Here is a 26,766-nt window from a genome sequence, read left to right as displayed (position 1 = left end):
CGTCTAAACGATAAAAAGCGTTTCGCTAACTTCCGTTAACACACAAACGACCTCTCGAGTGCAAATTCCGGTGAATGAAAACCATTCATCCTGAATCAGATAAGATTTCCCAAGTAATACGTAATACGGAGAACCTCTTTATTTGATCACACTCACCGGAAGATTTAATAATGAGGCTACTAAAAACATTTCATTTTCCCATGTTCGCTGTTTTTCGCTATAATTATTTAAAGCTGAATAAAGCTATTTGAAAAATACATAAATTAGTGTTTTTTACTGCTACAAGATATTTGAATAAAATCACGTGAATAAAATGCTAATTACGCACCAGTTGCTGAGCAGAGAATCATTCTAAGCCAGGAACAGTATATTCTAACTGTTAACAGTAAGAATAGAAATTCCCTGTAAAAAGACAGTCAAATCTTAACAGAACTGTAACTTAATGATACATGTATATCAAGTTCCAACACCTCACCCAGCACCCTGGCCCAGCACACTGAGTTAGCAAACTGATGTGTGTCAGTCTTATAATTTACCAAGATTAGTGTGGGGGGCGGGGGCGGGGGATGCTGGAAAAAAACCTAAATCCGCCTCTGCTAATTGGGAAGTCATTTTGTCTGATACACACATATAAATACCTATTATGTACAAAATGCTTCAAATATATGCATAAATAATAATGGTACGTCTAAAAACCGTTAAGGATCTCCTCGGTGCACGCAAGACATAAAAAGTCACTTAGGACATGTATTTTAGTGTTGAGGGTATTCATTCGATTCATAACTTATTTCATAATCTTGTAATTTTTGTTTTGATAAAATTTGAGACATAAATACATGTATTGAGACATATAGTACATGTATTCAAGGAATTGTATATTTAAAATATACAATTCCTTGATGTATTATATGTCTCTGATAAAATAAAACCAACTTTAAAGAAGTTATTTAAGTTTGAATCGGCTGTCACTTGTGTTTTGCATTGGGATGCTAAAACATTAATGTTATTTACAAAAATGCCAAAACCTGCAAATATATTTTAGGCAAAAAGAGACATTTATAAATCGATGATTTTTACACTAAACGTTTTTATAATTTGTTATAGAAATATTAATAAGTACATGTATATAGTTTTATCAAGGATTTGTATAGTAACTATACACATCCTTGGTTTTATTAAGTCCTTCATTGCTTCAACCCCTTGGTGAAATTTAAATGGCGAGACGATAATTAATAAACTATCTATCTATCGACATGCGCCGTTATTTAGGATTTTAGAATACGTCACGGATGACCGATGATCATTTTCAATACCAATCATCATTTGAATTTTGTCAATTGATCTTTAATGATTAGGACTGATTGGTGATGGCAAAGAATGTGTCTCTGTTGATGGTTATAATTTATACACATAGAAGTAAACTTTACAAAAAAAAGTTTACTTGGAAAAAAATATAAAATTATATGAATATGCTAAATAAATTTTTCTTTGGTATGTAATAATCGAAGACGTTTAGAAATATAAAAAATCTTCACATAGTTGGGAAATTTTCTATTCAAGTTATATCATTTAAAAACGTTTAGAAATATAGATCTTTTTCGATGTACAATTTGGCCCGCTTGGAGATCTTAATAATTGTTTGCATACTTTCGTCTATTTATATTGCTGAAATTCTTTAATAAAAAATTTGTACAAGCCCTTGCTATAATATAATGAAACTCGTCGCCAATATCACCATAAAAACTTAGAGAACAGATACAATCTTATCCTAAATAGCTTGCCATCTAACAATTCAAAAAGAAATTTTGAGTCGAAACTGAAGTACCAAATCTTTTAAAAGAATCACCTTTTTTTGTAACAGTATAGACGTCGAAAATTAAACTGTATATATATATTATTTTTTCAAAACTCCTGAAATAATTTAAAATTATCTTTAGACAGCTTTCATATGCAAACCTTTTTAGAAGTATGTGAGCGTATTACCCCCCCCCCCTTTTTTTTTCCTTCTATAAAATTTATTTGTAAACGATTTTGTGTCTTAATTTGTGTTTGCTAATTAACTGCGGTTCATGCTGTCAAAAGTAAGAAATGTTTCCATGTGTATAAGTTATTGATAAAAAAATATTTGAAATGCCAGAAGAATATATCATTTCCTGAACTTAAATTCATTTATTTGTAAATAAAGACAATTTGCCTAAAACATTCTCTCATATATTTAAACAATTGTAAAATAATTAATTCAACGACTTTCTTTTACTTTTTACTTTTCTTCTTCAGTTTTTTTTTACCCATTGCTCTTCAATTACTGATCACAAATTTTTCGGATGCTTTTTATCCTATTTTCGTATCGAACTTACATGTTAGCAGTTGAACGGAATTAAGTACATTTTTCAGGAATTTACAACTTTAAATTTTCAACAACAAAATTCCACACTTTTTTACTGGGATTTTTTTCTTTCTGTTGTGAAGGCGCCACCAGTGACCCCGTAGCACACATAACCAACACCTCACATGGCGTATTCACGATGTTGAGGTATTGACATACAATCACATTTATCAATATACAGCAAGTAGGTAATTTGGTGTTGAATGCCAGTAGGTCAGAATTTGTTAATTGAATTTTACCTGTAAAAGGGTCACTAGCTGTCAAATTCATGTTCATCGATTTTAATCAAATTCACATAACATGTGATGTTGAATTGTTTATTAAAATTCCACGCACAATCTTGGCTGATATGCATAAAACCATTATTTCATGAACCTGCATGAAATATTGACTTATCACAGAACTAAAAAAATAAACCACCGAAAGTCCACACAAGAGGGTATTGAGAATAACGGGCAAAGAAAAAAAGGAATAAAGAATAGTGAAAGAAAGAGAATAATGGTAAAAAGTGTAAGTCATTAAAAATATAGCTTAAAAAAAGAAGCCTCTTGCATCAATTTGAGGAATTTACCCAAGATTAATTTTACGGCGGCTTATTTTATTTTGGATTAAAAATAAACACAATTGACAAGTTTCCTTCCCCTGCATTTTCGATCGCACATGTAAATAGCACGTTGGTCTCAAATAAGACACTGATACATTACAACACTTGCCGTCAGTATTTGAAAATATTAATTAAGAAGGTATAGAAAATTAATGCACACACACTATTATCCACCACATGCCTAAATCGTTAGTCCGCAAACAACGAGGGTGATAAAAAAAACCAGCACTTTGAACACAGCCACCGGCATGCTATGAATTTGAAAGCTTCCCAAATTATCAACTATCAAGTTCTATTAACCATAGAAAACTTTTGTCCTTCTTTATCAAAAATGAAATTTAAATCAATTTATTCATATATTTGACCGACTAGAATTAATTGGGGAATTTAAACCAATTCCTATCAGATCATATCAGTGTAATATTGTAACTTTCATTCATTCATAAATATCTATACAGTTCAGAGTTCACGCACGTGTTGTGTTGATGGACATAGCAGATAAGGTCGCGTCGTATTGCTTTATGTATTTGTGTTGATTACTTAGCTCTAGCATTATATTAAAGTATGTTAATCAGTACACATGGCTTGTCTCTTAGTTAATATATATAGGCTACAAACGTTACATTGGCGACGAGGATAAAAACAAAAGTTGGAAATGTTAAAAATGTATTTCAATGGATTTAATAATTAGTGACACTGATAATCAAACCATGGCTGCATCTTTACCAATTTTTCCGAGTTTTCCGGTACATGAGAATAATGCTGAAATAAGGTGGCGTAAATGGATAAGTAGACTTGAAAATTTATTCATCGGTTTAAACATAAAGGACAGCAAAAGACAAAGAGCACTCTTGTTGCATTACGCTGGAGAAGATGTTAACGAAGTCTTTGATACCCTTGACAATACAGGAGAAGACTTTGCTGCCGCTAAACACAAGTTAACCGCTTACTTTGCTCCGAAAAAGAATACGGAATATGAAATCTACAAATTTAGGCAAGCCAAACAAACATCTGATGAAACTATCGACAGTTTTCACACGAGATTACGCCAGCTAGCTGTAAACTGTGAATTTACGGAAACATCTAAAGAAGTGAAATCGCAAATAATCCAAGGTTGTCATTCAACTAGACTAAGACGAAAGGCTCTTCGGGAAGACACGACCCTTGAAGGATTAATTTCATCAGCTAGAGCATTAGAACTTTCCGAAAAACAGGCAACGGAAATTGAACAATCAGACAAACAATCCGCAAATGCTGTGAGAAAAGGAGTTGGAAAACGTAGAAACGGACCAAGATTTCTACAGACACAAACTGACCACAACGTAAAGAAAAAGAATACTTGCAGAAACTGTGGAGGTGATTTCCCACATGCAAACAAGTGTCCGGCATTTGGAAAAAGTTGCAACTCATGTAAAAAGTTGAATCATTTCGCTTCTGTATTTAGATCTAAACGTATGGATGGAACTAGCACTTTTAAAAGAAAAGTAAACAAAGTTGACAATTACGAACATGATGATAATCGTGATAGCAGTTCTGACGATGGTTACGTTTTTGGATTACGAGAAAATACTGTGAATAAAGTACAGAAAGGACAACCGAAAATAAACGTGAAAATTAATAATTCTAATGTGGATATCTTAATTGACACAGGATCAAGTATTAATGTTATTGATGAAAGCACATTCGAGAACATCAAGTGTAAACCCAAACTTTCTCACGCTGACACTAAAGTCTTCGCATATGGATCAGATAAAAACTTGAAATTAATGGGAAAATTTCACGCTACAATAGAGACTGACCATAAAATAACAACCGCACCGGTGTATGTGATGAAAGGAAGATACGGGAATTTATTATGCTACGATACATCTGTTGACTTAAGCATAGTGCCAGTCATTTCTTCAGTAGCAGATAAACATGAAATATTATGCAATAAATATAGCGATGTGTTCAATGGAATTGGAAAATTAAAAGATGAAAAAGTGAAAATTCATATTGATGGAAGTGTAAAACCAGTAATACAACCTCATAGGCGTATACCGTTCCACATTCGCAAACAAGTAGAAGCAGAACTCGAGAAACTCGAAAAACAGGATATAATTGAAAAGGTGGATGGACCAACACCTTGGGTGTCCCCGATAGTTGTGGCCCCTAAACCGAAAAACAAGAACGAAATTCGATTATGCGTGGATATGAGGGAACCGAACAAAGCTATTTTGCGTTCACGTCATATTACACCAACACTTGATGATATGATCTTGGATTTAAACGGATCTAAAGTATTCTCAAAAATGGACCTTCGAAGTGGATATCATCAATTGGAGTTAAACGAAGAACCCCGGAACATCACAACCTTCACGACACACGTAGGATTACGTAGATACAAACGACTCAGTTTTGGTGTTTCATCAGCCGCAGAGTTATTCCAAAACACACTGAGTAATGCACTGGAAGGATTAGATGGAGTCCGAAATATATCCGATGATATAATCGTATTTGGAAGGAACCAGGACGAACATGATCAACGATTGGAAAAATTATTTGCACGTCTTAAAGAGAAGAACTTGACATTAAATAAGGCAAAATGTGAATTTAATAAGAACAAACTTGAATTCTATGGTCACATTTTCAGTGCAGATGGCATATCAGCCGATCCAAGAAAAATAAGCGCTATCAAGAACACGACAATACCGAAAGACGTAGGTGAAATTCGTAGTTTCTTAGCAATGACTAATTATGTTGGACGTTTTATTCCAAATTACTCAACTATAACTGAACCTCTCCGCAGATTAACAAAGCAGGATTCCAAGTGGGAATGGACATCTGAACAACAGGAATCATTTGACAAGCTTAAGAATGAACTTGTTGCTGACCGTGTGATGTCATACTTTGACCCTAACAAAGAAACAATGTTGATAGTAGATGCAAGTCCCGTTGGATTAGCTGGATTATTAACACAAAATGGGAAAATTATCGCATATGCAAGCCGATCATTGACAGAAGTTGAAACACGCTATTCCCAAACAGAAAAGGAAGCATTAGCAATTGTATGGGCAATTGAACATTTTCACCTTTATTTGTACGGACAAACATTTACATTGGTATTCGATCACCAACCGCTTGAAACTATATTCAACAGTCCAAAGGCAAAAACACCAGCACGCATTGAACGATGGAGATTAAGATTACAGGGATACAATTTCAAAGTACAGTACAAACCAGGAAAGGTGAACGCAGCTGATTATTTATCAAGACATCCGACCCCGACTACATCTATTGCATGTAAACATTCTCAATTAGCTGAAGAATATGTTCGATACTTAACTGACAACGCTGTGCCGAAGGCAATGACCCTTAATGAAATAGCTGACAGTACACAAAAAGATAAAGATCTACAAACTGTTATTACTGCATTAAAATCAAACAGGTGGGACAAGCATGAGAGTAATACGCTTGATACATTCTCAAGATTACGATACGAATTAACAGTCGTTCCCGTTAATGATATCGAGATCATACTTCATGATAATAGAATTGTCATTCCGAAAGATTTACAGATGCGTGTAATTGACCTTGCACATGAAGGGCACCAGGGCATAGTACGTACAAAACAGTTGTTACGTGAAAAGGTATACTTCCCTGGAATAGACAAACTTGTAGAACAAACGTGTAAATCATGTATACCATGTTTAGCGTCAACCCCGAAAAATGTTTTCGAACCGTTACAAATGTCTGAGATACCGAATAATGTATGGGAGAATCTCAGCATGGACTTTTGTGGACCATTTCCGAATGGATATTACGTTATGGTTATAATTGATGAATGCTCAAGGTATCCTGTAATAGAAACCTTAACCAGTTTAACCGCAAAATCCGTCATACCGCTATTAGACAAAACTTTCTCAATTTTTGGAATACCGAAAGAACTGAAAACAGACAACGGACCGCCGTTTAATTCAGGAGAGTTCCGAAATTTTGCAGATAACATGGGTTTTAAGCACCGCAAAATAACTCCGTTATGGCCTCGCGCTAACGCGGAAAGTGAAAGATTTATGAGAACTATAGGAAAAGCAATTCGTGCAGCTCAAACGGAACATCGTAGTTGGAAGCAAGAAATACACACATTTCTTCGCAATTATAGAGCAACACCACACTCAACAACTAACGTGTCCCCGGCAGAACTTTTATTTGGAAGGAAAATCAATACAAAAATGCCGAACTTTTCAACAAATGACCAAGCCGACAGTGACGTTCGAAAAGAAGACCACAAGAACAAAAATAAAATGAAATTATACTTCGAGAAAAAACATTCAGTAAAAGTACCTGATTTTACAGTAGGAGATACCGTACTAGTTAAACAGGAAAAGAAAGATAAACTATCTACCCCGTACAATCCTCAACCATTAACAATTAAGAATAAAAAGGGTAGTATGATTACGGCAACGAACGAACAACAAAAAGATATAACTCGAAATTCGTCACACTTCAAAAAGGTTGGGAAATCTAAGATAATGACTGATGAGGAAATAGAAGAAATCATTGATGATGACATTATACCAAACACACCATTAAGAAGATCATCACGAGAAAAACAAACACCGAAACATCTCGATGATTATGTGCGTTTTACAGGCATAATAATCCTGTGCTCTTTCTGATGTATCAGTTAGGTTTGATGTTGATTTATATGTTTGTGAATTTATGATACAAATCGATTTTGTGGAATTTACTATTCACACTCGTAATGATAGCCTTATCAGATTGATCAGACGATCCATTAATTATATTGACATTACAGTACGCGTACCAGATAATTTACATTTATCACAGACTATAAAGTTCTAATTTTCAATTGATACAATTTTATGCATCTTATCACTTAATTTGTTTACACAGACAGTTAAAGATTTTATGACTACACAGACAGTAATATAATTAATTAAAGTAGAACTTTAATCTGAGAAAAGAAGAGATGTAATATTGTAACTTTCATTCATTCATAAATATCTATACAGTTCAGAGTTCACGCACGTGTTGTGTTGATGGACATAGCAGATAAGGTCGCGTCGTATTGCTTTATGTATTTGTGTTGATTACTTAGCTCTAGCATTATATTAAAGTATGTTAATCAGTACACATGGCTTGTCTCTTAGTTAATATATATAGGCTACAAACGTTACAATGGTGATTGAAATGAGGAAAGGGGGGTGGGGGTGGTGATCAGGTATTTTGGGGGGAAGAAGGAAGGAAGGGTGAGTCCCTCGGGGGTAATCCCCACCTCCTTCAATTTGAGAATATGCTATTATCTTGTAAACGGTTTAGATCCCCACCCCTAAACCATATATATATTCTTGAATGGGACAATAAAATGAATCAATTAAAATTAAAGGGAAGTCCCTGGGGGGTCACCCTACCCCATTCAATTTGAGAATGTGCTATTATCTTGTAAACGGTTTAGATTCCCACCCCTAAACAATATATATTCTTGAATGGGACTATAAAACAAATCAATTAAAATTAAAGGTTAGTCCCTGGGGGTCACCCATCCCCGTTCAATTTGAGAATGTGCTATTATCTTGTAAACGGTCCAGATCCCCACCCCTAAACCATATATATTCTTGAATGGGACGATAAAACAAATCAATTAAAATTAAAAGGAAGTCCCTGGGGGTAACCCTGTCCCGTTCAATTTGAGAATGTGCTATTATCCTGTAAACGGTCAAGATCCCCATATATATTCTTGTATGGAACAATAAAACACATCAAATGAAATATAGGGAGAGTCCATGGGGGGTCACCCCCACCCTCACATGTTTGAAAAACTTTTAAATGGTTGAGATCCCCAGTGGTTAAGTGAAAAAAATTCCGGATCACAGGGGGAGGATTCTAGGGGTTGGAACTTCAACTTGGAACCCCTCCTTTTTTTTGGACACTCAATGCATTTGAATGGGAACATATAGTTGGAACCACCCCACCTAAATCTTGGGTTGGGAACAGAGAACCCCCTTTATAAAATGGCTGGATCCATCCAGGCATACCATCTAGCTAGCTATTAAGGCTTTAAAAATATGAAATAAATCAAACAAGGAAATTAACGGTGTAGGCAACTGTTTTGAATTTTTAAAAAAACCTTTATTAACAATGTTAAATTTTGTGTGCATTTATTTTTGCTTATTTTCAATAACAAATAAATAATGGACAGAATTGTGTGATTGATTATTGTAATTTCTGAAAAATCTGCATACATGTTATAAAATGGGAAGTAGAAACTGGGAATTTGTCAAAGAGACAACAACACAACCAAAGAGCAGACAACGACCGAAGGTCACCTATGGGTCTTCAATGCAGTGAGGAAATTTTGGCACTGGTCTTCAGCTCATAAATATGTCTCAGAAATGAGAATGATATACAGCTCTCATTTGCATTAATAAAAACCTCACAATATGTTCTGAATATCAGAATATACAGTATTGCAAGATACTCTCATATTGTACACATGGAGCTGAGAAACTGTAAAATTAATCATGCTAATTTAACATTTAAGTCCTCGGAATCAATCTTAATATGCATACTGTTGTACAAAGGAATATAAGTATGCAAAAGATATATGGTCTTCAAAAATAAGAGTATCAATGCTATTAATTTATGACAAGATCTTAATCAAGTAATTATTTTGGTTTGTTTAAATATTTAGGAGGTTAGTATGACCTCCTTTTTTGTGATGATGTTTTCCTTTTAAGCTGGGAAAAATTGTTTGTATCAACAAAAATAAAAACACAAAGTTAATCTAGAATTATGTTTTTATCATTTTTTTTATGTTTAGATCATGTTGATTGTCAGCAAGATGAAAAGAAAAAAAAATATGCAGCTCAAAAGTCAAAATGTGGATAAGCTGAGGTTCAAGGTCCTACTTTTGCAGATTTTCATATTTTGCATGAATGAATTTAAAGTTTATACCATGGACAGCAGAGAAAGAAAAAAAAAACTTTTCAATTTTGCTGCTTCTGAAGGATAAATGTAAAACATCTTGTTTTTGGTAAGTTTTATGCTCTGTTTTAATAGTGTTTGTGCATTCATCTGTCCAGTCCTTCCTCTAAATTGTATCCTCTTTAATTTCAGTAAGTAGCCTTTGGATTTACCTATATATACTCAAAATTTAGTACTAATATTAAGGGATTTTAGCATGATATCCTGTCGAATGCTTGTTAATCATGTTTATGTTCCAGAACATATGAGTATTTAGACTACGCGTACGTCTGCCCAATTTTAAGAAGTTGGTCAAGTTTATTAGAAACAAATATACATTACAGATCAACATAACTGAAATCTTTAATAGATTAATACAAAAAGTTTAATTGCAGTAGAAATAAAAATACATGTTTGGTTGAGCTATGGTATTAGACAGTACAAGTACCGGGTATACTCAAATGGTCTGATTGTATGCATATGGTCGGACTGTAAGAGTATACTTATATGTTTCGGACCGTAAACGTACGGTCCAAATACTTATATGGTCTGGAACATTTATACATGTCTTAAAATTAGTATCTGACAAACACGTTAGTGTTTGTGAACTTGGTAATAAGTTATTCGATGGAAATATAATGTTTTCAGATTATAAAAATAAAAAATATCCCATATTTACTTTTAATAAAGAAGAAGATTATTGATGTATGTATAACTGTAAAATGAGACAGCAAGCCAACAACTCAAAAAATAAGTATAAAACAATATATTTTTATGTATCAATGTTATAATTTCCAATATGTCCGAAGATTTCAAGGTATTTTTACATTGAAATAAAACACAAATTGAACTCTGTCAGAACTTCAAAAGCTTAAAGATATATTGTTTCTGTTGTCTGCATTTTGTATAATATATTGAAATTCTAGTGAATAATGGAATATGTTATTATAATTGCCTAAAGTTTTAACATTGATCTTTATATATGATATATATAACTTGGGAAAATACCCAAATGTTATGAAGCAGAATAAATTAATTGATTATTATATACCGGTAGTATTAGAATAGGAAGATGTGGTATATTGCTAATTTGACAACTCTCCATCAGAGACCAAAGGATGTAAGAGGTTGGCAACTGATTACATTGGACAACCTTTAACAATCAGTAAAATCCATACCGCATAGCTATTTTTATTAAAAATCCTATTATTGCTACATGTATGCAAAAATTTTTATATAATACTTCAGATTTTATTGGTTCTTTTTCAGAAGGATTGAAATTCATCATCTAGAATAAATGGAGAAAAAATAGAAACAAGACCAGAATAAATTCAAAGACAAAAGTTGGATCAGCTATTATTTTCATCACTCAGTCAATGATTTGAAGTTCTTTTAAATACCAAAGATATATTGTAACCACAATAATGTCAATGTTCTGTGCGCTGAATGACCAAAAAGTGGACTATGAGATCACACAATGCTGGATGATAAGAAACTATAAATGTTTTGTGTGGAGGGATATTGTGAAAAAAATAGATTTACTTAAATAGCTACTGTAAATTCAAGAATTATTGTGAGGTTTTATATTTGCAAAAATTGCAACACAGATGTAAACGCAATAATTTAAACTCCCATTTAGAAATATTTTATATGAATTAAACTGATCTCAAAATCGTAAAAAATTAAAATCTCATATTAGTCTTAAATGACAAAAATCCAATAATAAATGCACACAATAATTTCTGAATTTACAGTACTAGTATGTTCAGCCTTATATTAGAGTTTTTCATTGATTTCAAATGGTAAATAATAGTGTTTCAAGAAAGTATTCTATATTTCATAAATAAACATATATTGATACTTAGTTACATTATCTACTTTGTTGTTTAAAAGTTTAGTTTTGAACAGTTATAGAACAATATGTTGAATTAACATTTCCAAAGAAAAAAGATATTCAATTAAAAAGATTCATCTTATAACAATTTACTACCAAATAGAATACATTGTAACATACACATTACTGTATATTTATATCTATATAGTTATAATTTGAATCCCATAGGATTTTATTTTGTCCCATGGGATATTAAAAATCCCATGGGATTTTTTTTGTCCCATGGGACAACAAATATCCCATGGGACTACAATTATCCCATGGGACTACAATTATCCCATGGGACCAAAAAAAATCCCATGGGATTTAACCAAAATCCCATGGGATAATGGTAAATCCCATGGGATTTTGCCCTGTCCCATGGGATATTGAAAATCCCATGTTTTTATAAATCAAATAGAAAAATAAATATAATAGTAACAGTAGAAAACCAATGAAATTATTGAATCCCATGTAATTCCGCACATTTTGGTTATATACATGACACTGTAGCTCTTATTTGAGGCGGCGGCGGATTTGCAAATGAGTGTTTTGCAAATTTAAAGTGTCCAGTGTAATTCGGTTTCTTTTATCAACGTGATTGAATAAAAAAAATAATACATACAGACTTCGTCCCCATTCACAGGTTATGCCTGCCTCATATTATATTTTTACCAAAGCATTTTATTTGTTAAAATTAGATTTATGCTTGAAACTTTGAAACATTTTGGATTACTACATGAATCATTTAATATGTGGGTTAAAACAATGTAAACACACGTTCTGAGAGAAAATGTTCTGTGTTGATAATATGGTCCTGACTGGTGCTGGTGATGACTGAAAATTACAAACAAAGACAAAAATGATGATTTTTTTTACGTTTTCTAGAATAAAAATAAAACAGCCGAGATATTTTATTTTTATTTCTTAAGGTTTCATATGCAAACAATTAAAATTGTGACCCTCTAAACTGGTTCAGTAAGCGTAACAGAAAAAAAAACTCATTTTAAGAAAATCTAGATCTGAAAAAGTTAAACAAAAAACTGCTGTAGTCCGCTTTCTATACCAAAATCCACAAAATTGTTTTATGAAAAACCTTTGCAATTATTAAAATTGTGAATTTCTCAGTTTAGACATGTCCTGATTCTGTGCTGATGGATCATGTCATTGTGCTAATGGGTGCTGGTGATTTTTGGCTAAAAGTTTGTTCTATTTGAAACAAACGTTAGAAAATCAAGAAAATTGGACAAAGAATTGTATACAATCGGCTTTGTGACTCCTACTTTTACTTTTGTGCATCCGTTTCGCTGTGTAATAAGCGTTTCAAATAATCGTAACTTACATGTATATAACATAAAAGGCAATCAGATTATTTTATTTGAGATATGAAAATATGAAAATATTAAATGCACTTAAATAAATGATTCTCGACATAATATGCTAACAAAAACAGTTTAAAAGATGTTTAGGTAAAGCGGCAATTATAACGACAATAAATGTTTGAAAGGCTTATTTCAGCTAAATAAACGATGTTAGATGATGTAGGTGACATAATTATGTAGTTTTTTTTTTTTTTAATATTTTATAAAATCATGTGAATGATGTTGTTAGAAAACATTTTTATAATAGTATTCATAAAACATTTAAATGATGTTTTGAAAAATATCCTGGACATGTTATGGAAAATATTTTGAAAATATTTTTTATCGCCATACCTATTAACGGGATTTTACGGAAGCGTATTAGCGCCACACATTATTTTTCCTATGGAGCATTTCTCTTCAACACGGAGCATTGGCTCACACTGAACAACAAACTTTAAAGGTCCCCAAAAACGATATCCATGTTTCTACTAGTATATATATTACAAAGAAAATTGAGTAAATTGAGGTTATACCTAAGAAAAAAATCAACCCTGGTAATATAGCTATAACCGAATATAAATATACTTCCAAAGTAAGCTCTCGTTTGAGAACTGTGTAAAGTAGGTTAGATTTAAACAAGCTACCCTTTGGCAATAAATGTATAGAATGAAGATGTTTTATTAATAAAATTATGTTCTCTCTATTCAAATTGCTACATTGTGTACCCAAGCATCTTAAAAATACTTCATTATATTGAAATGAAAATTCAATGACTTTCTATCAAAGAATCTTGATCATATTCTGAGATAAAAAAAAAAAATGTTTCCTTTTCAATTATTCATTTTAAAGCAGACAGATCATTTTGTCTATTTGACTTGGAGGTTGGTTTCACAATTGTATGACATTATTTTTGATCTTTCAATTTTAATATGACTATATACTAAACTATATCTATTTTCTTGTTAAATTATATACTTTTCTGATGCACAAATCAGTCTTCATTTATGTATAATTGCACTTCAATTATTCCATTATTCCTATGCATATTTATTATAATGATTTGGTCTTGTATGTATGTTCCTTTTTTTATCCACTAGTAAATCATTTTTTATCCACTAGTAAATCACATCCGAAATGAATGACAGACGGACATATATACAAAACTTAATGAATAATTGAAATCAAGATATTTGCGTTATAACGCAAATGTTTGCGTTATATCGCAAAGGTTTGCGTTACAACGCAAATGTTTGCATTATAACGCAAAAGGTTTGCGTTATATCGCAAAGGTTTGCTAAGGTTTGCGTTATATAACGCAAACATAGGAAGAAAAATAAAAAAAAATGTGTGGCGCTAATATACGCTTCCGTAGGATTTTGATATTTACACAACATGATTGTTCAAAATGTTTTTAATACATACACAACATGTTTTTGTGTTAACTGGGTTATAAAACACAATTGTTTTAAATGTTACCATGCATCATTTTTATGTAAAAGACAAACGATTAAAAAGTATTAAAGGCACATTTTTTTTTATTTTTTTTTTTTGTAAAGTCTTATATAAAATGAATATTCATTACAGAGAAAAATAATTCACAGGTCTTTGTGTCATATTCATGAAAACCGTCATTTCTGAAAATACCTAGCATGTGGAATTTCCAAACTATAAATAGATTGGATTTCCACATGTTCTTAAAATAGGCGTCATCGGTATATAAATAACGCATATATTCATACACACATTTCGTCATTGTTGAGCAAATAAGGGGAATGATACATCTTCATTCTTGTGTTGAAAGATTGATCCCTTCCTGAGAAGTATACAGGTAAAGACTAAAAGGTAAGCGATTAAATTTCATCATGTGACAGATCAATAAAATAAATTGGCGAATTTTCAGTACGTCTTAAAGGGGGTCTCATTGGGGCGGGGTTCCGATCCCGCATCCTGTTTACTGTTTTGTCAGATTCCCGTATCCTGCTTACACTATGTACAAAAGCAATTCTCATTTTTAGCTCACCTGGCCCAAAGGGAAGGGCCAGATGAGCTTTTCTCATCACTTGGCGTCCGGCGTCCGCGCGCGTCGTTAACTTTTACAAAAATCTTCATCTCTGAAACTACACGGCCAAATTTAACCATACTTGGCCGCAATCATCATTTGGGTATCTAGTTTTAAAAAATGTGTCTGGTGACCCGCCCAACCAACTTAGCTGGCTGCCATGGCTAAAAATAGAATATAGGGGTAAAATGTATATTTTGGCATATAATTCTGAAATCAAAGCATTAAGAGCAAATCTGAAAAAGGGGTAAAATGGTTTATCACGTCAAGATCTATTTGTCCTGTAATTTTCAGATGAATCGGACGACCGGTTGTTGGGATGCTGCCCCTGAATTGGTAACTTTAAGGAAATTTTGCCATTTCGGTTATTATCTTGAATATTATTATAGATAGAGATAAACTGTAAACAGCAGTAATGTAAGATCTACAAATAAGTCAACATGACCAAAATGGTCAGTTGACCCCTTAAGGAGTTATTGCCCTTTATAGTAATTTTTTATCAATTTTTCGTCAATTTTTGTAATCTTCTACAAACAATCTTCTCCTCTAAAACTGATGGGCCAAATTTAACCAAACTTAGCCAATATCATTATTAGGGCGTATAGTTTGAAAAATGTGTTCGGTGACCCAGCTAACCAACCAAGATGGCCGCCATGGCTAAAAATAGAACATAGGGTAAAATGTAGATTTTAACGTATAACTTTGGAACCAAAGCATTTAGAGCAAACCTTAAACAGGGTTAAATTGTTTGTCAAGTCTTTATCTATCTGCCCTGACATTTTCAGATGAATTGGACAACTTGTTGTTGGGCTGCTACATTTGTAACCCTAAAATTGGTAATTTTTAAGGAGAAATTGCCATTTTTGGTTATTATTTTGAATACTATTATAGATAGATATAAACTGTAAACAGCAATATTGTTCAGCAAAGTGAGATCTACAAATAAGTCAAACATAACCAATTTGACCCCTTGATCCTGTCTATATGCTGTTATCAACACATTTATTAAGTCTACATGGTTAAAATATTTAGCACGAACACATTGTTTACCGTTGAATCAGTTTTGTACAGAATGAATATGTAAGAGACTCGTATTTGTCAAATGTGTTCATGCAAATCTGAGGAGTCCGTATAATACTTAAAGTTTGTTCTCGAATTTTTTGAATATTATCCTATCATTTGCCTATACGAAATAAGTATTTTGTCGATATAAATGAGTACCAAATTACTAATTTCCTCCGACATTTGCTTTACTGAGTTACCGTCCACTGACAAAAAAAAACATACTGCTAGGATGTTTATTTTTTTTAGTGGACGGTAACTCTGTAAAGCAAGTGTGACAGCTAGGTGAATATTTTTATACGACCGCAAAAATTTTATTTTTTCGTCGTAGATTGCTATCACGTTGGCGTCGTCGTCGTCGTCTTGCGTTGTCTTGCGTCGTCTTGCGTCGCCGTCGTCCGAATACTTTTAGTTTTCGCACTCTAACTTTACTAAAAGTAAATAGAAATCGATGAAATTTTGACAATAGGTTTATGACCACAAAAGAAAGGTTAGGATTGATTTTGAGAGTTTTGGTCCCATTATTTTAGGAATTAGGGGCCAAAAAGGGCTCAAATAAGCATTTTCTTGGTTTTCGCACTATAACTAGTTTAAGTGAATAGAAATCTATGAAATTTTGACAAAAGGTTTATGACCACAAAAGGAAGGTTGGGATTGATTTTGGGAGTTTTAATTCTTACAGTTTAGAAATTAGGGGCAAAAAAAGGGCCCAAATACGCATTATTCTTGGTTTTCGCGCAATAACTTTAGTATAAGTAAATAGAATCAGTGAAATTTAAACACAAGGTTTATGACTACAAAAGGAAGGTTGGGATTGATATTGGGAGTTGAGGTCCCAACAGTTTAGGAATTAGGGGCAAAAAACGGGCCCAATTAAGCATTATTCTTGGTTTTCGCACCATAACTTAAGTATAAGTAAATAGAAATCTATGAAATTTAAACACAAGGTTTATGACCATAAAAGGAAGGTTAGGTTTGATTTTGGGAGTTTTGGTCCCAACAGTTTAGGAATAAGGGGCCCAAAGGGTCCCAAATTAAACTTTGTTTAAATTCATCAAAAATTGAATAATTGGGGTTCTTTGATATGCTAAATCTAACTGTGTATGTAGATTCTTAATTTTTGGTCCCATTTTCAAATTGGTCTACATTAAGGTCCAAAGGTCCAAAATAAAACTTAGTTTGATTTTAACAAAAATTGAATTCTTGGGGTTCTTTAATATGTTGAATCTAAAAATGTACTTAGATTTTTGATTATTGGCCCAGTTTTGAAGTTGGTCCAAATCGGGGTCCAAAATTAAACTTTGTTTGATTTCATCAAAATTTGAATAATTGAGGTTCTTTGATATGCCAAATCTAACTGTGTATGTAGATTCTTAGTTTATGGTCCCGTTTCAAATTGGTCTACATTAAAGTTCAAAGGGTCCAAAATTAAACTAAATTGGATTTTAACAAAAATTGAATTATTGGGCTTTTTTGATATGCTGAATCTAAACATGTACTTAGATTTTTGTTTATGGGCCCAGTTTTCAAGTTGGTTCAAATCAGGATCCAAAATTTTTATATTAAGTATTGTGCAATAGCAAGAAATTTTCAATTGCACAGTATTCAGCAATAGCAAGAAATCTTCAATTGCACAGTATTGTGCAATAGCGAGAAATTTTCAATTGCTCAGTATTGCGCAATAGCAAGAAATCTTCAATTGCACAGTATTGTGCAATAGCAAATATTTTCAATTGCACAGTATTGCGCAATAGCCAGAAATATCTAATTGCACAATATTCTCATTTCAGATTTCATAAATAAAAATACAATTTCTTTAATCATTATTTTGAGAGGATTAATATTCAACAGCATAGTGAATTGCTCAAAGGCAAAAAAAAAATTAAGTTCATTAGACCACATTCATTCTGTGTCAGAAACCTATGCTGTGTCAACAATTTAATCACAATCCAAATTTAGAGCTGTATCCAGCTTGAATGTTGTGTCCATACTTGCCCCAACCGTTCAGGGTTCAACCTCTGCGGTCGTATAAAGCCGCGCCCTGCGGAGCATCTGGTTATAAGGTAGATTCAAATGTTTGTAAACATATTGACACTTCTAGTGAAAAGATGTTGAGTGAAATGTACACTTACAGATGTTCGATTTAAGAAAGTTATTAAAGCTAAGTTACGTGTGCAACTTAATTGAGTTGATCTCTAAACAAGCTAAATGCTGAGAATTTATATTAATATAATGCTCATTGCTGTTATATTTTACATGAATGTTGACTTGTTTAAAAAAAAACATGATTTTTAACTATGATATTGTCCTATCGTATGTGTATTTTATTTCATTGTACATTATTATCGACTCTTTATCGACTCCTAGGAGTCGAGATTAAGAATTGAACGATGGACAGTTAGTTCGTGAATTTTTCTTGCTACCTGATTGGAAGAAATTACGAGACGTGAATAATCAAAGTTTATCGATTGGTTAGGACAATCCAAACCCAGTAAATGTCCTTCAATCCCGTAGAGTATCGGATTTGTCCTCTCTATTTTAGCAATTAGATTTTGCCTGGCCATTAATCATGCATATTCATGATATTGGTACACAGGTAACTTTTATCTATAAATAGTCGAATCTTCTGGAGTTTTGTAAACAACAATGTTAAACGATATATATACTACTTCATAACGTGTGACATCACGTGAGTGGTAGAAAATTTTGATTGATGCACGTGGCTATTCTAGTAAATGAATTAATCTACAAAGCGAGAGCACTTTCCATTTTCATCAGCTAAGAGTCGAATAGCCCTTTTTGAAAGGCTAATGCTTGTTCATTGTAAATGCCCTTAGACGCATGTGTAGGTACCCTGTCTGAATTGCCCCCGTTATAAAGGGATCGTTTCTTAATGAATATAATGACAACTATATCATATACTCTGTAAAATGTGCAATTTCTTGCTGGAAGACAACAGAAGAAAAATCATATACATTTTACATATGATAGCTCCTTAAGGGTAACAAGGTACTGTATCTGTATCTTAGCAGTTTGGCCCACACAAAGTGCAACGCTGCTATCAGCAACATGATTGACAAAACGATATGCATGTACCAGGATATAGAGTATCGTAGAACATTTAATTTAAAAATTCTTTCATTGGAAAACATAATTGATAATGTATACAAACAAATATATAACATAACGAAATATGGAAAACAAAAATGTGTCAATCTATGTTTTAATAATACTTGAAAAATCATAAATGGAAACATTACTTGGCATACGTCGGTAAGTTAACATCATAAAATTGAGAATGGAAATGGGGAATGTGTCAAAGAGACAACAACCCGACCAAATGAAAAACAACAGCAGAGGGCCACCAACAGTTCTTCAATGTAGCGAGAAATTCCCGCACCCGGAGGCGTCTTTCAGCTGGCCCCTAAACAAATATATACTAGTCCAGTGATAATGAACGCCATACTAATCAGTATGTTAATGGTTTTCTAAACCTGAAGAAGATCTATACACAAACCACATTTTACATGTTATGTATGCACCCCCCTCCCCCCCACCACCAATAATACAGGTAAATATTATATGTATATAGTAGATCTATATTGAAAAGGGACTGTTTTGAAGTGTGTTATTTTGGTCCTCAATGCTCTTCTTCAATTTCGTACTTTATTTCGCCTTTTAACATTTTTATCTGAACGTCACTGATGAGTCTTATGTAGACGAAACGCTCGTCTCGTGTAAATGTAAAATTTCAATCCTCGTAACTATGATGACTTTATATATGACATAGTTATGACAGTATTGTATTACCGTATACTCTATTCGCTTTTTAATTTTTAGGCAGTAAAGCTGCCTTATGCGAGCACCCTAGATTTGTGTTCTACTCAATAAATGCTGATATATACGTGCCATTGTTATTATCTAGCTAGACATTATGTTATTTATAACTAATTGAACAGTCTTTTCATACTTTTAATTCTGCATTATAAAAAATATGACCAAATAAGCCATTTAATTTAAATGATCGTCGAATCATCCAAAAGTTTTGAAGTATCACATAGGAAGAAGAGCTCATTAGGAATCCTTTAATATGTAGTTTATTATCTACTGAACTTTTGGCTAAGATGTCAAAGAATAAATGTATGAAATATCTAATCGCCGAAAATCGAAACAAGAAGTTTAGATTTCCCAAATGGCAAAAGTCGTAGTAATATATTGTTTGTCGTCAATACGTAGTCAACTACGTCAGAAGTCTATTAAAATAAGTTCAACTGTTCATGCTGTTGGCGGCACTTTTAAATTAGAAGACGAAATTTTCGTATCTTTACAATTTGGAGGCAGCGGTTCAAATGAGCGGTGGTCCGAGGTCCGCGACCTTCCACTTTTGCAGTCGGAATTTCGACTTGGTTACTAGCTAAGCCCGACATGCCCGACAAACTTTCAATTTGAAAGAAAATAAATAATAACTTTGCAAACCTTTTAACCAAAGTCTCAAAATCAAATAAACGAACCAAAACTTATTTTCATCTTTATTATTCATGACAGCCATGTTCATTTTGTTCAACCGCTAGCTTTATACAGAAAATCGCCGACAAATAATGTGTAAATTCGAGTAAAATCGTATCTCACTGACAAAAACCAGTGAGAAGACAATTACAAAATCGAATCCGATTCCGTAGGCGGAGAAGGGTAATTCCGATTTTTGACAATCAGCTATTAAAAAATCCAGACAGGTGACAAATAACATGTATTCATTTTACCAAATTGCTCGTTATATCCTCAGGATGTTTTGTCCGTTTTGACTGAAGCGATACGAAAACTCAATATGAGAGTTATTTCCCCTTCTGTTTTAGACATAAGGATAATATATTACTTTTTAGCATAAATGGTAAGTTATTGAGACCTAAGATAAATTGATTTGAGGTCCTTGGTTCTTTAGATGAAATTGTGGCCAAGGTCAAAGGTCAAGGTCATATTCTAAATTTTGACTTTTCCTTGTTATTTGATCGCCTCTGTCACCTTTATAAAGATATATAATGTAAAAGAAACAGTGCAAAACGATGCATAATTGTGATTAAGATATGATACATTAAGTCTGAAACAAATCAATGACATCTTATAGGAGTTAATGTCCGTGTAATGATTCAATTTAAGGTTAATTGATTATTACTCCAACTTGGAACATGATTAAGCCAACGAATCTTTCTGTTGGTTGACATATAACCTTGAAAATTATCAATAGGAAGTGACCTTGAGTGAACAAGCAGAAACCATTTTTGCACTTATTTCATGGAAAAGTATCAAGAAACTATATATATTTAAAATCTGCATATATTACCCCGGAGGTTACCTTCAATAAATCGATTACAGACAAAAGTATATAAAAACCATATATGTTTTTAATCAGTGTGAACAATTCTATCATGTGAGACCGTAAGTGACTCTTTTAAACCGGAAGTTGATAATTAAATCCTTTATTTCAGGACAAATAACATAGTAACTGTTTCAAATTTTTTGACAATTAAAAAAATATTTCAGTCTCATTGAAATATATTAATCACAGTTTATTCCAAATTAAAGTTGTCATATAGTACAGTCAAAATATTCCGATCTGCCCTTTTTTAGAACATCAAAAGTCAATACGATCGTTTTAAGGTCTATTTCGTCTACCCCACAAAATTTTGTTTAAGGCAATACAATGTTGTCTTACGTAAATGGAACGAACAGAACAAACAAACAGGTACATGTAACATCACAGATATTTATAAACATGAAACCGGTTTTCATATAGGTATTAACCATGCGTTTAATTTATATGGTATTTTAATCAGCTTATTTGTTAGATTATATTAAGTTTAATCATAATCTCAATATGAAAAGGTAATCAATTATCATAAAAATATGTAACAAAACCCGAAATAATTTCACAGATCATAAAATTTGGGATGATAATTATCTTCATCAAAAAGGAAAAGGTAAGTGAAATACATAGTATAGTCCGTTTGACTTCTATAAATCTTCAGAAAATGATTCTTAAAAATTCATTCTTCATGTGTTTTATTGTATAATATAAACGAACTCTGACTATAAGTATCATAATTCTGAACCATTATCAAAAAAGTTGCTCATTAGGTCTCTATGTTACTTTATTTTTTTCTAATATGAAATACTCAATGGAGTAAGTAGGAGTTAGTATGAATAGTGTAACAACCTTCCATTCAAAACAAAAACATGAGACATATGCTGTAAACCTGTTTCATTGTACCATGTGACTTTACTCTTAAAAAATAAGGTCGGGTTCTTTGATATACTAATTATATTGATATACTTAAAATTTTGGATTTTGGATATTGGATCAAAGTAGGTGAATGTTCAATTTCAAATTGTTCAGTTCTATTAAGGTTTCATTTTGGGCCACACACCAATCATGTGTCAAATATTCAATAACAATCCAAATTGAGAGCTGTTTTAGCTTAAATGTTGGGTCCATAGTTGCTCAACTGTTCATGGTTCTACCTCTGCAGGAAAACCGTGTTGCTGTCACTCTCACAGCCTTTTGTTTCTTTGAGTTATCGAAAATATTTTAATACGACCGCAAATTTTGAAAAAATTTTCGTCGTATATTGCTATCACGTTGGCGTCGGCGTCGTCGTCGTCGTCCGGCGTCCGAATACTTTTAGTTTTCGCACTCTAACTTCAGTAAAAGTGAATGGAAATCTATGAAATTTTAACACAAGGTTTATGACCACAAAAGGAAGGTTGGTATTGATTTTGGGAGTTTTGGTCCCAAAATTTTAGGAATTAGGGGCCAAAAAGGGCCTAAATAAGCATTTTCTTGGTTTTCGCACTATAACTTTAGTTTAAGTTAATAGAAATCTATGAAATTTTGACACAAGGTTTATGACCACCAAAGAACGGTTGGGATTGATTTTGGGAGTTTTGGTCTCAACAGTTTAGGAATTAGGGGCCAAAAAAGGGCCCAAAATAAGCATTATTCTTGGTTTTCGCACAATAACATTAGTTTAAGTAAATAGAAATCAATGAAATTTAAACACAATGTTAATGACTACAAAAGGAAGGTTGGTATTGATTTTGGGAGTTAAGGTCCCAACAGTTTAGGAATTAGGGGCCAAAAAGGGACCCAAATAAGCATTTTTCTTGGTTTTCGCACCATAACGTTAGTATAAGTAAATAGAAATCTATGAAATTTAAACACAAGGTTTATGACCATAAAAGAAAGGTTGGGTTTGATTTTGGGAGTTTTGGTCCCAACATAATAAGGGGCCCAAAGGGTCCAAAATTAAACTTTTGTTTGATTTCATCAAAATTGAATAATTGGGGTTCTTTGATATGCTGAATCTAACTGTCATGACTGTGTATGTAGATTCTTAACTTTTGGTCCCGTTTTCAAATTGGTCTACATTAAGGTCCAAAGGGTCCAAAATTAAACTTAGTTTGATTTTGACAAAAAATGAATCAGTTAGGTTCTTTGATATGCTGAATCTAAAAATGTACTTAGATTCTTGATTATTGGCCCAGTTTTCAAGTTGGTCCAAATCGGGGTCCAAAATTAAACTTTGTTTGATTTCATCAAAAATTTAATAAATGGGGTTCTTTGATATACCAAATCTAACTGTGTATGTAGATTCTTCATTTTTGGTCCTGTTTTCAAATTGGTCTACACTAAAGTCCAAAGGGTCCAAAATTAAACTTAGTCTGATTTTAACAAAAATTGAAATCTTGAAGTTCTTTGATATGCTGAATCCAAAAATGTACTTAGATTTTTTATTATGGGCCCAGTTTTCAAGTTGGTCCAAATCAGGATCTAAAATTATTATATTAAGTATTGTGCAATAGCAAGTCTTTTCAATTGCACAGTATTGCGCAATGGCAAGAAATATCTAATTGCACAATATTGTGAAATATCAAATTTTTTTTTAATTAGAGTTATCTTTCTTTGTCCAGAATAGTAAGCAAGAAATATCTAATTGCAAAATATTGTGCAATAGCAAGATTTTTTTTTAATTGGAGTTATCTTTCTTTGTCCAGAATCAACTTAAATCTTTGTTATATACAATATACAATGTATATTCACTTTTTACTACCAACTGATAAATTAAAATAATCTTTACCATTCAGTGATAACAAGCAGTTTTTTTACATCTTAATATTTTATGATGTATTTAAATGAGTAGTTATTGTTGCAAACTCCATTAGAAATTTTAATTGAGATTAGTTTTGGAATAAGGGAAAGGGGGATGTGATTAAAAAAATTGGGTTCAATTTTTCTCATTTGAAATTTCATAAATAAAAAAGAAAATTTCTTCAAACATTTTTTTGAGAGGATTAATATTCAACAGCATAGTGAATTGCTCTAAGAGAAACAAAAATTTTAAGTTCATTAGAACACATTCATTCTGTGTCAGAAACCTATGCTGTGTCAACTATTTAATCACAATCCAAATTTAGAGCTGAATCCAGCTTGAATGTTGTGTCCATACTTGCCCTAACCGTTCAGGGTTCAACCTCTGCGGTCGTATAAAGCTACGCCCTGCGGAGCATCTGGTTTTATATTTTAATCGAAAACAAATATCATGCCCCCTCAGAAGGGTCAGTTCCTAAAATATAATAAAGAAAACAAAACCCGCAAATGAACCGACTAAGAGGATTAAGTTCGTTTGTACGACGTTTAACCTTCAAAACTACAACTACGGTAAACAAAATGTGTGGTATCTAAATACAAATTGTCACAGCTTGGGTGCTTGCAATGCATGTCCTTATGTTTTCTTACGTTTTGTCGTAGATAACTTCTCGTATTTGTGCTGAATCATTATCTCTCTCAATTTGACGCCACTGCTGTACTAAAATTTTAAGAAGACGCACACCACATACCCATGGACGGTTGGACCCATTGCTTTCTGTAAAAAAGGTTCAATATATAGCATATGTTGGGGTTTCGGTCAATATATTGTTTTTATACAACCGCAAAAATTGAAAAAATTTTGGTCGTATATTGGTATCACGTTTGCGTCGTCGTCGTCGTCGTCGTCGTAGTCCGAAGACTTTTGGTTTACGCACTATAACTTTAGTTTAAGTAAATAGAAATCTATGAAATTTAAACACAAGGTTTATGACCACAAAAGGAAGATTGGGATTGATTTTGGAAGTTTTGGTCTCAACAGTTTAGGAATTAGGGGCCAAAAAGGGCCCAAATAAGCATTTTCTTGGTTTTCGCACTATAACTTTAGTTTAAGTTAATAGAGATCTATGAAATTTTGACACAAGGTTTATGACCACAAAAGGAAGGTTCGGATTGATTTTGGGAGTTTTGGTCCCAACAGTTTAGGAATAAGGGGCCAAAAAAGGGCCCAAATAAGCAAACTATTTTTGGGTTTTCGCACAATAACTTTAGTATTAGTTAATAGAAATCAATGAAATTTAAACACAATGTTTATGAACACAAAAGGAAGGTTGGGATGGATTTTGGGAGTTGAAATCTCAACAGTTTAGGAATTAGGGGCCAAAAAGGGCCCAAATAAGCTTTTTCTTGGTTTTCGCACTATAACTTTAGTTTAAGTAAATAGAAATCTATGAAATTTTGACACAAGGTTTATGATCACTAAAGGAAGGTTGGGATAGATTTTGGGAGTTTTGGTCCCAACAGTTTAGGAATATGGGGCCAAAAAAGGGCCTAAATAAGCAAAATATTTTTGGTTTTCGCACAATAACTTTAGTATAAGTTAATAGAAATCAATGAAATTTAAACATAAGGTTTATGAACACAAAAGGAAGGTTGGGATCCCAACAGTTTAGGAATTAGGGGCCAAAAAGGGGCCCAAATAAGCATCTTTCTTGGTTTTCGCACCATAACTTAAGTGTAAGTAAATAGAAATCTATGAAATTTAAACACAAGGTTTATTACCATAAAAGGACGGTTGGGATTGATTTTGGGAGTTTTTCGTCCCAACAGTTTAGGATTTAGGGGCCCAAAGGGTCCAAAATCAAACTTTGTTTAAATTCATCAAAAATTGAATAAGTGGGGTTCTTTGATATGCCGAATCTAACTGTGTATGTAGATTCTTAATTTTTGGTCCCATTTTCAAATTGGTCTACATTAAGGTCCAAAGGGTCCAAAATTAAACTAAGTTTGATTTTATCAAAAATCGAATTCTTGGGGTTCTTTGATATGCTGAATCGAAAGATGTACTTAGATTTTTATATGACCGCAATAATTGAACAAATTTTGGTCGTATATTGGTATCACGTTGGCGTCGTCGTCGTCCGTCGTCGTCATCGTCCGAAGACATTTGGTTTTCGCACTCTAACTTAAGTAAAAGTAAATAGAAATCTATGAAATTTTAACACAAAGTTTATGACCACAAAAGGAAGGTTGGTATTGATTTTGGGAGTTTAAGACCCAACAGTTTAGGAATTAGGGGCCAAAAACAGGTC

General features: G+C 32.7%; 1 protein-coding gene and 1 long non-coding RNA gene across 3 annotated transcripts in view; both read left to right on the top strand.

Moving 5' to 3' along the window:
* Positions 1-1,051: 1,051 nt before the first annotated feature.
* Positions 1,052-11,751, top strand: LOC139485332 (uncharacterized). Its single transcript, XR_011655295.1, has 3 exons — positions 1,052-3,129; positions 9,814-10,026; positions 11,226-11,751. It is a non-coding gene; the product is annotated as an uncharacterized lncRNA (long non-coding RNA).
* A 3,173-nt stretch (positions 11,752-14,924) lies between these two features.
* LOC139485331 (interferon-induced very large GTPase 1-like) overlaps positions 14,925-26,766 on the top strand; it is a 42,079-nt gene continuing 30,237 nt past the window's right edge. Inside the window, exon 1 of one of the 2 annotated variants that reach the window (XM_071269749.1) lies at positions 14,925-15,035. The gene's annotated coding sequence lies outside the window, so the exon portion shown is untranslated. The remainder of the gene's footprint in view (positions 15,036-26,766) is intronic. The other variant, XR_011655294.1, reaches the window with a different exon arrangement.

Source organism: Mytilus edulis, chromosome 8, assembly GCF_963676685.1.
Source record: "Mytilus edulis chromosome 8, xbMytEdul2.2, whole genome shotgun sequence".
Classification (NCBI taxonomy): Eukaryota; Metazoa; Mollusca; class Bivalvia; order Mytilida; family Mytilidae; genus Mytilus; species Mytilus edulis.
Note: the sequence above shows the minus strand (reverse complement) of the source record. Positions and strands in the feature narration are given on the sequence as shown.